The sequence below is a fragment of the Tenrec ecaudatus genome, chromosome 2 (assembly GCF_050624435.1).
Source record: "Tenrec ecaudatus isolate mTenEca1 chromosome 2, mTenEca1.hap1, whole genome shotgun sequence".
In the NCBI taxonomy this organism is placed as follows: domain Eukaryota; kingdom Metazoa; phylum Chordata; class Mammalia; order Afrosoricida; family Tenrecidae; genus Tenrec; species Tenrec ecaudatus.
The window spans coordinates 224,533,676-224,545,733 of NC_134531.1; the positions used below are offsets into that span (position 1 = coordinate 224,533,676).

General features: G+C 48.0%; 1 protein-coding gene across 1 annotated transcript in view; it reads left to right on the top strand.

Annotated features, from left to right (window-relative positions):
- TIAM1 (TIAM Rac1 associated GEF 1) overlaps positions 1-12,058 on the top strand; it is a 464,634-nt gene that overhangs the window by 158,779 nt on the left and 293,797 nt on the right. Inside the window, exon 3 of the mRNA XM_075542381.1 lies at positions 2,060-2,136. The gene's annotated coding sequence lies outside the window, so the exon portion shown is untranslated. The remainder of the gene's footprint in view (positions 1-2,059; positions 2,137-12,058) is intronic.

Genomic DNA, 12,058 nt, shown 5'->3' on the forward strand with positions numbered 1-12,058 from the left:
AATGCCGACCTTGAGGCTAGAAGCCCAACACATAACCACTATGTCACCAGCGCTCCCATTCTGCATCCTAGCAGCGTGTAGTCCACCACTGGGCAGTGGCTGTGCATGAAGTCTCTTGGCTGGGAATGGATTCTGCCCCTGCCCCACCGGTGCCCCATTGCTGGCAGGAGGTTAGGCTGAGGAAAGCTGACTCTCTTGGACTCTTAGAAGACGGTAGCCATTGAGCGCCCCGTGGAGTTGGGCCTTGTGTGTGCAGCGTTGTCTATGCAGGCTTTGGGGGCCATTGTCAAAGGATGCGGATCTGGGTGAAACGGAGAACTGCTGGCAGTCACTCTTTGTTTATAATTTGGTTGCTGATTGTGAAGGGCAGGAGGACCGCTGACACAGGCTGTGATTAATACTTTATGGACCTGGTTTTCGCAGAGCATTGCTAGCTCTTGAGAGCTCTGAACCCAGCCATCAGTTGATGGGACATGAAACCCGGCAGCCAGGAGACGGAGTCGAATCCCAGCAATTTGGTTTTTATCAATTATGTTCTTGGACTTTTTTGGGGGGAGGGGGTGAGCCTGTTATCTTTATTTTTGTTGTGTTCTGAGGGAGGACATTCTAGTCTGGATAGAGAGGAGAATTCAAGGTCATTGTGTCATGTTAAGAGCCCTGGGAGGGAATGATAAACAGATGCTTTCCCTGGACAAGGGAGGGATTTAGATTCATCAGTCAAAGGCTTGGACTGATAGGACACAAAGATCAGGGTTGCAGTTTCACGATAACTGTGAAAGTGGATTTATTTCTACAATGACAGCCCGGTGCCGAGTTGGGGGTAAAGCGTTGTTTCCTAGCTCACTGTTGATTAATTGTCCCTTCCTCTGTAATCCTATGACACATAGCTAAGACTCCCAATTAGCCTCTGTCACATTTTGCCCCAGATTGGAACTATTTGTGGGATGCTTGTCTTCTTGCCTAAACTAGGAATTATTGGAAAGCCTCTCTCTTTCTCTCTCTCTCTCTATCTCTCTCTCATACTCATGGTCACCGAGTTGATTCTGACTCTCAGTGACACTATAGGAGAGGACAGCGGGTTTTCCACATTGTAACTCTTTACAGGAGTAGAACGCCTCAGCTTTCTCCCATGGAGCTACTGGTGGTTTTGAACTACTGACCTTGTGGTTAGTATAGCTCAGTGTGTAACCAGTACTCTGAAGGGATGTTTAATTCACTTTGGGAGTTTTCCTCTACTTGTTTTCCCCCTTCTGTATCCAGCAAGATGCTTTAAGCATGACCCCAAAGACCCATCTCTGTCAACCTGATTCTAATGCCTGGTGAGCCTGTGTGAAAGCCCCCACAGGATGTTTGTTAGGCTGGGTAGTAGACTAGAGAGACAAATGCAGTGAGATAGCCATTTATGCAGATGACAGAGCTTTGTGTTAAAGAGCAATTGTATATTGAGAAAACATCCCAACCCAGTCCAGATCAAGTCCATAAGTTTCATATTAGCCTATACATCTGATACCAGTCCATAAATTCCTCTTCAGATGCACGCAACACATGCAATGATGCCGAATGCAGGAAAATCACAGGCTGTGGGTGAAAGTCTTGTGGATCCAGTGACAATGGAAGCATCTCAATACTGATGTGGGTCTCCACGTGGGACCTCCAGCTCTCTGAGTGTGTCCTCCACAGGAAGGTGAAGCAAAGATCAAGTCCATCCAGCTGAGGAAGTTCCCAGAGTCTTCATGAGAATGCCACAAGGAGGCATGAAACTGTGATCTGATTGACAGGCTAGACTCCACCCCTTCACTCTTTTGTTTGTTTGTTTGATTTATTCCTTCACTCTTAACATCCCTAAGTGGACGGAAGTACCACAGGGCATTCAGACTGGAGTCTTTACAGCAGCAGATTGCCAGGCCTTGCTTCTGTGGGACTGCTGAGTGGTTTTGACCCACCAACCCATTGTTAACTTCACTGCCATTGAGTTTGTTCTGTCTCACGTTGACCTTATACAGAGCTTCCAGGGCTGTGAATCATTACAGGAACTGACCGTCTCATCTTTCTCCCACAGTGCGACTGGTGGGATTGAATCTCCAACCTTGTGGCTAGCAGTCCCGTGCTTACCCAACAGCCCTCTGGACCACCCAGGTACCTCCTGTAAGCATAAGGACTCGCTCTCCTTCTGCCTCCAGCATTTCGAGACTGTGCCTCATTTGAGAGCTCTACTTCCTTAAACATTTAACCAGGCATCTGTTTGCCTGCCATGTATATTTGAAATTAATAAGGCTTAACTCACGATAAATGATGGTGTAATTTTGAATCATCATGAGTCAGGCTGGCTCTGTCTGAATAGACATCTAACAGTAGGAGAGCTCTGTAGATTTTCTTCCTCAAAAAAGCAGTGGGAAATTCTTTTGCTTTTATGCTGTAGCATGGAAGTGAAATCTTTTAAAAAGTTTGTTTTTAAACTTGACTGGTTGTACCTGGAATCCTTGTAGTTCTTCTGACTCATGTCTGCCTTTGGAGTTGGGCTTCTCCGGGCCTATTAGGGGGTCTGTGATTGTGACCTCTTAACGTTGTCAGTGATGCTGTGGCGTCTTCTCTGGCACTGATGGGATGCCAACTCAATCACATTTTCCAATTTCATGACTGTTTGTTGCCGTTGAATTGATCCTGATGGATGGGGGCCCTGTGCGTGCCGCACAGAGGTGCTACCCAGCGTTTCCATGTCCTGACTTTCAGAAGCAGGTGGCCAGGCTTCTGGGTTGATGTGAGCACTAACCTGTAGGTAAGTGGTTGAGTGCTGGACCATTTCCCTCCTACTTTCTACTCGGAGTGATAGGGGGCAGCACCGTGTCTTTGGCATCACTGGGCCATAAGGAAATGGAAAGAAGTCCCCTCACAGGAGCTCATGTGAGCTGGATGCTTCTGAAAGAAGGGGATACCGAGAAAGGCAAGACTGGTGTCCTCTCTTGATCTGGGGCTTATTAGAGCCTCAGAGTTCCCACTTGGCCACCATGGTGTCCACCTTGCTTCCGTTTGGCACACGGCCTACTCTTTCCTTAATACTCTTAGCCTGCCAATGCCCCAATTCCACGTTTAAAAGTAAGACTCAAGATCCTCTCACTTGGAACTCTGTGCCCATCCCCGACCTCCAGCTGGGGCTGGGAGGCAGAGATCATATGGACGTTGGGTGGCCTCAGGCTTGTCCCAGCAGGCTCTCTGAGAAGGCGGAGTTGGTGGGAGGCAATGATTGGCCTGGCTGCCATCTCCCAATAGAGAGACAATTCCCCATTGTTGATACTTGGCTCTGGATTGCTTGGGCCCATTCGGATTTGGCCTTGTCTTGGCCACCCCCTTTTCCCAGTGGGAATCTCAGGTCTAGGCACTGGTCCAGATGAAGTGGGTCAGAGTGCTGCAGTCTGTTTGATAGGTTCAGATGCTGACTGGGGACTAGATTAATTGGAAAGATGATGTCACCAGTCAACACTTAATGAAAACTCACTTTAATTCATGCTTTTGATTTAAATGAATGCATTTAGATTTTATCTTCATCTACATGCACTTACTGAGTAGTACCTGATGTATTCTCAGATTCGACTTTAAACAATTGAAAAGCATATTTTCAGTTTTATAGCAAAGCATCTCTACTATGGTTAGAGTCACCGAGTAACAGGCTAAAAAGGAACAAGAGGGCAGGGAAAACCTGAAGCCTCATTGATCCACTACGTCTTCTTGGTAACCAAGGTCTATGAATCTCACTTTCCACATCTGTGAAATGGGCATAAACATAGCAACTGGATGATGCCCGGCTATTAGAAGATATAGTGTCTGGGTTCTTAAAGGCTTGAAGTTAAGCAAACAGCCACAAAGCAGGGAAGGAACAAAGCCCACATGGAAGAAGCACACCAGCTTGTGTGATCAGGAGGTGTCTACAGGATCAGGTATCAGAAGACCCAAAACAAACAATCATATCAAAACAAATGAGGGAGATCAGAGTGGAGATCCAAAGCCCATTTTTAGACAATTGGACATCCCCTCACAGAATTTTCACAGAGAAGGGACAAGTCAGCCAGGGTGCAGTATCACACCCAAAAAACCACACAACGTTTCTTTAGTTCTTTAGTGCTCTCCCCCTCCCCCCAACATGACTGCAGTTCTCCTTTACACATGCCGCTGCACCAGAGCATGTACACTGGTCCAGATAAGAGCTCTCAGTACATGGAATCCAGGGCAGGTAAACTCCTCAGGAACAATAATGGGAGTACTGATACCATGAGGGTAGGGGACGGCATGGGGAGAGGGGAGACAGGGGGGATCTGATAGATGTATAATGATTGATGTAGAATTCCCACCCACCCCCCTCCCTGGGGATGAACAACAGAAGCATGTGAAGGAAGACAGCAGACTGTGTATGATATGAAAATTATAATTTCTTAATTATCAAGAGTTCACAAGGGTAGGAGAGTGGGGGAGGGATGGGGAAAAAGAAGGCCTGATACCAAGGGCTCAAGTAGAAAGAAAATGTTTTGGAAACGATGATAGCAACATATGTACAAAGTGTGCTTAATACCATTGAATGATGGATTATTATAAGGTTTGTAAGAGCTCCCCAATAAAATGATTTAAAAAGGGGGGGGAGATAAAAAATGGTGGCAAACATGTGTACACAATTGCTTGATATAATAAATGTATGGATTTTTATAAGAGCTATAAGAGCACAATTTTAAAAGATTTATAAAAATATATATATATCACATCTGTTGAGAGGGTGCAATTAGATAAAAGATCAAAGGTGATTTTTTTAGGCATTTGGGCTACATGAGTGACGAAAATACACAGCTGTTCCTGTCTCTGGGGGTGTGTGCTCTGGTGTGTGCTACTACCCCGTGACTTATACATGTCCTTCCTGTTAGGCAAAAATTTAGGGGGTTCCTCCTCTTCTAAGAGGACTGCAGAGTAAACAAGCACACTAATTTTTTAATTGTGTGTGTATGTGTGTGTGTATGCACTCGGTCCCTCTCAAGAACTGTTAGGAATCAATTAAACGTCAACATTCTTAGAAAAGGGCCAATTTTGGGGCCAATGTTAAGTCGGCTTTATTCGAGTTATGGGCTAACCCAACGTTGGTAAGAGATGTTTATGAGCTGGCATCTTTGGCTTTGATGACTCTGGGAAAGGTATTCCTACTTCGATAAGGAGTTGCTCGTTTTGCTTCTATGAACTCAGAGTTAAAAATCTTAATGGGTTTTAATAACTCCAAATGTCATTCTGAATTTGAACTTGGGCAGTTTCAGATATTATCTCTTGGTAATGGCTATGGTTTATATGTCTCCTGGGATATAATGTCTACCTAGAGACCTAAGCCTCTACATCCTGCAGTCTGTCCTGTGAGAAACAGCAACTCTGGGGGCATGTTCTTTTAGAGGGGAGGAAATGTATTCCCTGCCCTCTCGTTGGATCCAAATATTCATTCTCTGAGCCAAAGGAAGCAGTTTACTTTCCTTTATTTGCCTCAGGATTTGATACCACAGTATCTTGCATGCAATTGTTTAATTTAGTTAACATAAACATTGGTTTATTTTCTTGAGCATTCATTACTGTTTTAAGTAGTGCAAAGAATATCAGGGTATTCTTGATGAAATTTTACAGAGAGCACTTGCTTTTCCAGGTCACAGTAAAATACAACCAACCTCATTGCTTTATGTCACCTATGATGCATTAGACTGCCCACCCCCAGTCGTAAATGCAGATATACGTGGCTTCATGTCCATTTGGGCAATGTTCAATCACATATACAGCCGTAGTCACTTTAGATTTTTTTTTTAAAGCGGTAAAGCAACTCTACTTTTTTTTTTTTCTCCCCAAGCATCAGAATCAACTCAATGACAGTGAGTTTTTGGAATGGTTTTCAAGACCCCAAACCCAGCCACTTACAGGCCTGGGCCTGAGTCGGGGCGCAGGCAGGTGAGGCAGAGGACATGGCTCTGGGCACAGGCAGGTGAGGCAGAGGACATGGCTCTGGGCGCAGGTTCTGGGGCTTTGTCTCATGGACAGGTGGAGTGAGGGAGGCTGCAGAGGGTCCAGGCTGCTCATGCTGTTTAGGCAGATGGACCCAGAGGTGGGGCACGCTCTCCCTGCTCTCTTCCTTTCTGCTCCCTCCACCCTCACCCATGCCCTCTCAGCCCTGCTGCTGTCAGCACTGTGCCGCTGGTCTCCAGCAGAAGCCACAGCCCGGAGGACAGCCAAAAGCAGACTCCTGTAAGATATTAATGCGCTAGTCACAAAATGACCGAATCGTAGGATGCCCTGTTTCACAGAACACATTGCGGGTCTTTTATGGCACATACCTGGTACCATAAACGGCTGGTACCTCATGTTACTGCGGAGGGTTCCAGCATGTTACTGCTCCGTCGTCCAGTGGTGCAGACTCCAGACCCAGGGACTTTGCTGTGAGTGTGGTAAGGTTCTGACCCAGGAGGGGGACAGTGGTGCCCGCCTTGAAACCACTGTGGCTCATTACGCATTTGGATTGTGAGGGAGAGTCAAGACGTCGTGGCCGACTTCCGTCTACTATGTTACTTTTCGTATTGAAAAAATAAAAGTTATTGCTGTTAAGTTGATCCTGACTCATAGTGACCCTATAGGACTGAGTAGATCCACCCCCCCCACCCCCACCCCCAAGCTTTCTCCTGCTGTCATCTGTATTGGCGCAGATGGCCGGGTCCTCCTCCTGTGGAGCCCCAGATGGGTTTGCATCACAGACCTTTCTGTAGACAGCACTGGGCTTTAAGGCGCCGCGCCACTCCCCAACCCAGCGCCCTGCCATGCGGCCCATCTGTCTCGTGGCGGGCCTGCAGGACAGGGTTGGACAGCCCCTGTGGGTTTCCGAGACTCAAGCTCTGAACTTCACATGTGCCTCATTGCCACGAACCATTGCCGTTGTTTGGGAAAAATTGGTGAGATGTCCCCCAGCTTCCTCATGACTCTTCCTGTTATTCAGTCCAAAAAGCAAGTAAGAAACCCCAAGCCCACAGCCATCAAGTCAATTCAGACTCAAAGTGACCCTATCTAGGATTTCTAAGACTGATTCCTTGTGGGAACAAGATGACCTGTCGCCTCCATCTCTGTTTCTTGGAGCAACTGGTAAGTTGGAACAACTGACCTGGCTTATCCCACTGTGAGCATGGCTGCTTATTCAGTCCAAAAACCAACTCACTGTCTTTGACCCATAGAGAGTCTCTGGGATGGGGTAGAACTGCCTCCGGCTGTGAGTTTCCAAGACTGTGCCACTTTATGGGAATAGTAAGCCTTCTCTTTCTCCTAAGAAGGGCATAAAAAGTTAAGGTTGTTTAAATTTTTTTTCCATGCCGCCCCCCGAACAGGTGTTTCCTTGATGAGGTCAAGGGAGTGAATTTATGCAGTCGTTTCAGCCCCCTTTCAACTATGGCTCGAGAGCAGCGGTTCCCAACCTGGCGGTATCGAATGACCCTTCACAGGAGTCGCCTGATTCATAACAGTGGCAAAATGAAATACATAGGAAAAATAAACAGCAAAATAAAATAGCAACAAATGATTTCATGGTTGGGGGTCACCACAGCATGAGGAACTGTATTAAAGGGTCACGGCATGAGGAAGGTTTGCTCTAAGGGAGCATGAGTGGGCTTGCTGAGATGAGGCACTTCCTGCCGGCGGGCCTGGGCCTGGGTCCCCGCTGCCTGCCGGGGGTGGGGGGATTGGGGGGAGAGGTCTCAGGGGAGCAGTGAACTGGCTGCTGCAGTGGGAGGTGCTCTGAGGCGATTCTCACACAGAGGCGGGCTGAAGCCTGCTTAGATGTTTATCAGGACTTCCATGGTACTGGTCCCTCTCTCCCTGAGCAGGCAAAACGGCTGCGCTCCTTGGTCCTTGGTGAATTGCCAGTGTTGAAACCTGGTGCCTCAGCCGCTCTGAGCTCCCCTGCCCTCTGGCCTTCACCTTCTGCCCTGCCGCTGTCCCTGGCCCAAAGCAGCCCCAGCATCTTCACACTCTGACTTTTGGAAGGCAATGAAAGGCCCTCTTTCTGTATAGAGAGGTTTGTCTCACACAGAGCTCCCTTTGATGGGCAAGCCTTCCCCCCAACAGATTCAGAACATACGATGTGGCACCGAGCCAGGAAGGATGGCTGTAAACTGTGTCCGGAGTGAGGTTACACGGAGCCTTTGTCCCGTCATCTCGTTTCTGGCTGTGGGCGGATGGTGTGCGAGCTAAACCAAGAGCAGCTTGGGTCGTGTGATGGCCATGCTGTAGAGACACCGCCCCGCGACCTGCAGTGTGTGTTAGGGAGGAAAGGCTAATGTGTTCAGACAGTGAACAAAATGTCTGGAAGGGAGGGGCGATGCCGAAACATGGTGAGATTAAAAGAAAACGGAATTTACCCACCAAATTCCGAAGTTCCCTTGTAGGAGTAATGATCGCAAACCAACTCTAGGGAATATTTTTAACTTAGTGAAGCCAATTAAAGAGCCCGGTGCGTGTGCATGATACACTGGCTGAGTGCTGACCCAAACGTCCGTGGTTCCAGCCCATCAGGCCCTCGGAAGGAGAAAGTCGAGGCAAGGCCGTCTGCCTCGAGCTCTCTGTGGCACTCTCCTCTGTCCGTGAGGGTCACCAGGAGTCAGAACTGATGGCCGTGGATTTTGGCTTTTGTTTGGATGGTTTCACAAGTGGCAAAATATCGCGCCCTTGATCTAGTCTATAAGAGATGGAACGGGCAATGTGATTTGTGATTCATTTGGAAAGAAAATGAAGTGTGACTTTCTGGGTGCATTTCATAGTTCTGGATGGAAAAAAAAGAAAGGTGACCTGAAGCGAACCTGACAAACTCTTTTTGGGGGGAGGTCTAGTGTTTACTTGGCTAGATTTTTTTTTCCCAAAAAAGAGAACAAAAGTGGAAGAAGGAGAATCAAGGAAAGAAGGCAGAACGCCAATAACTGAAAGCACAGGCCCTTCCCGATACCTTTTGAGATGTCAAAGGACCTGCCGGGGAATATGACAGTTACTGTAGGTATGTCTTTGGCCAGGCCAACTCTTCTGCGTCAGGTTTTGTCCTCTGTAAAGTGGAAACCGTGTGGCTCAGGACCACAGCAGCCACAGGACCGGCTCATTCCCGGCCGTACTTCATTTAGCTGTGGCGGGGTTCCACGGGTCAGGGCCTGGCGTGTTGGCAGCTGACAGCAGCCACAAAGAAGGTGGTTGTGTGGAGGTCATGGCTGTGCCTGTTTGAGGTAGGGCACCCTGGGAGTGTGATTCTGGGGACCCGCAGCCTTGGGGGTGCAGGGAGAGGGAGGGGAAGGGTGTGCCAGGCAGCGGGAACTGCAGTTGCCAGGACTCAGAGGAGGGAGTTTGCAGTATCGGAGAATTGCAAGACAGCAAGTGTGAGCAAGGCAGGAAGGAGGAGGAAGGGACAGGAGAGGCAGAGACGGGCAAGTCACAGAGTTCCCTGCGCAGGCTCATGTGAGGCGTTTGCATTTTATTTCAGCAGGATAGGAAGGGGCATCACGTGACCCACAATTAGGCTCTTGACTACTGTGAAGAGGCTTTATTTTAAAGAAAAGATGGAAAATAACATTACATCAGTGTGTCGACTTTGATTACAATTCCCATCATATAATAATTAACTGTTAGCTGTAATTACAGGGCTTCCTATAATTTAGTTTAGCATCGCGGGGACCTCTATTAGCCTATGTTCCAATCAATTCCACAGTCAATAAAGGGGGAATAAGGCATGTTCTTTTGGAATTTAAAATCTAACTGTGTACAACAACCCACCTATTCGCGTGCCCACCTCCCACCTCTTTTTAGGCTCCTGCTGTCATTTGTCATCTGTCAGCTCCGAGTTCCGGGGATATTGCATTTTACGAACAGCACAGCCAGACCCTGCATCACACCCGCCGCCCGGTTATTTGGGCCCATTGTTAGGGCTGTCCTGTCCATCCACCTCATGAGCGTCTTTCATTTTCTCGGCCCCTCGCGTTTACAAACACGATGTCCCCTCCGAGAGCCTGGCCTCTCCCCATGGCCTGTGAGCAGTCGGCAGCACTCTCGGCTGGGCTGCCCAAGGGCTCTTCCATGGATGCCTCTCTGTTCCCACCCTCCCTCGCCTGCTGTGTCCCACCTGGGTGCTGACAGCTCCTGGGATCCAAAGGAAATCCCTTGATCAGTTTTATCGGCATGTAATGCAGACGCCCTACAATTCAGTAGTTGAGTCATGTTGCAAAGAGTTGTCCAGTCATCTCCACATCTTAGAACATTCTCTTCTTTCTTGTGCTGATTGCCTGCAGCTCCCTGTCCCCCCCTCCCTGCCACATCCCAAAGAAACCACCAGCACAGTCACCGTCTCTCGTCCCACCATCCTAGATTTCATACCTAGAAAACCATACAGAAGCAAGACCAGACCAAAAATGAGAGCCCTGTACTCTGCATGAGAGGAAGGTTTCACCTCCGTGTGGACCCTGCACATGGTTTGGGCCCCCAAGGTCATCCAGACCTTGTGCAAACCGGGAGTGTGTGTTTTTCAGACACAGAAGAGTCTTACTGAGCCCCATTTCTAGTACAAGACAAAGCTCAGGAAAAGACTTAGAAGCCTTCCCTGTTTTATAAGGGGTGGGGAGAGGGAACATCCGTTATCTTTTGATTCCATTTTCCCCGTGCACTTTTGGAAGTCCCCTCAGGAACGTTGCATGCATCAGGGATTGGGAGGGTGGTGAACAGTTTGTGATTAGGCATTTGTTTGGGAACCCTGGTGGCGCAGTAGTTGTGCGTTGGCTTACTAATCACAAAGTCAGCAGTTTGAAACCACCAGTTGCTCTGCTGGATAAAAATGAGAGAACCTATTCCCTAGAGTGTGACAGCCTCAGAAACTTACAGGGGCAGTTCTATCCCGTCCTACAGGGTGACAGTCAGAATTGATTCGATGGCGGGGAGTGAGTGAGTGAACGAATGAGTGGGGCCGGTTCAGAGGTTTCAAAGTGAGGACAGATTTTCAGTCACATTAAAGGGCATTGTGGCAGTTACATAATCTCCTGTCAACTTGAATGAAGCCTGTCAATCAGGTAATAGTCAATAGTGCCTCTGTGGCCTGGCCTTCTCCTGAGGATTCTGGGAACTCCTGTATTCCTCCTTGGAGGTGGGACACACTCTCTCCCTGCTTGATATTCCTGTTGACAAGCCACATGGAGCTATGCTGATAGAGCCAGAGCCCTGGAGCTGGACAGGCCATGTGGAGGCCCACACCAGTGCTGAGATGCTTCCACCACCACTGGGTTCACAAGAGTGTCCACCCGCTGGTCTGTGATCTTCCTACATTCGGCATCATTGCATGTGTTGTGTGAGTCTGAAGAGGAATTTATTAGTACCGGAGCTATGGGCTAATATTGAACTTATGGACTTTACCTCGACTGGGTTGGGATGTTTTATTTATTAAAAGGTCATTTTATTGGGGGCTCTTACAACTCTTATAACAATCCATCCATCAATGGTATCAAGCATATTTGTACATAAGTTGCCATCATTCTTTTCTAGACATTTACTTTCTATTGAGCCCTTGGTATCAGCTCCCCTCCCTGGCCCCTGTGATGCCTTGAAAAATTTATAAATTATTATTATTTTCATATCTTATACTGACCACTGTCTCCCTTCCCCTATGGTTTCTGCTGTTCGTTCCCCTGGAGGTGTGTGTGTGTGGGGGGGGGGGGGGTGGTTATGTGCCGATCATTGCGATTGGTTCCCCTTCCTCCCCTCCTCTCCCAATCTTTTCCCTACCCTTCTGGTATCGCTGTTCCCATTCCTGTTCCTGGATGGAATGTTTTCTTAATATACAATGACTCTTTGATGTAAAGCTCTTTGTTATGCATACTGGAGTGTCCCTGGCTTTGTTCTCTAGTCAACCCGAACTAACACAGGCATGGAGGAGTTGTCCCTGAGTCAGGCATTTGTAACCCCGGGACTGCCTGTCTGCTTTCTTCGATAGTTGCTAATGAGCCCCATACATCTCAACCCCTCCTCCTAGCCGTCTATATTTGTCTAACAGAGA